We start from the raw sequence: 261 nt of genomic DNA, 5'->3' as shown, positions 1-261 counted from the left end.
GGAAAAGTTGTGTTGCGTTCAGGAAACTTGCGGCAGGCAAGTGTTTCAGCGTTGTCCCAAATATTATTAAAGTATTAAAAAAAAAAACAATAATTGCATGCACGGCAATTATTCATTAAGTGATGGTTTCCATAGAAACATTGGTACGTTCACAAGCGAGTTTGAAATCAGAACAAAATCCGCGGTAATTTACCTGATGTTACTTTTCCGTCTATGCGGATGTGACGTAATTCACGCCGCTAGCCCGAGCAAGTAGATTTC

Source organism: Corythoichthys intestinalis, chromosome 16 (assembly GCF_030265065.1).
Source record: "Corythoichthys intestinalis isolate RoL2023-P3 chromosome 16, ASM3026506v1, whole genome shotgun sequence".
NCBI classification, from domain to species: domain Eukaryota; kingdom Metazoa; phylum Chordata; class Actinopteri; order Syngnathiformes; family Syngnathidae; genus Corythoichthys; species Corythoichthys intestinalis.
The sequence above is the reverse complement of the archived record's forward strand: the minus strand, read 5'-3'. Positions refer to the sequence as shown.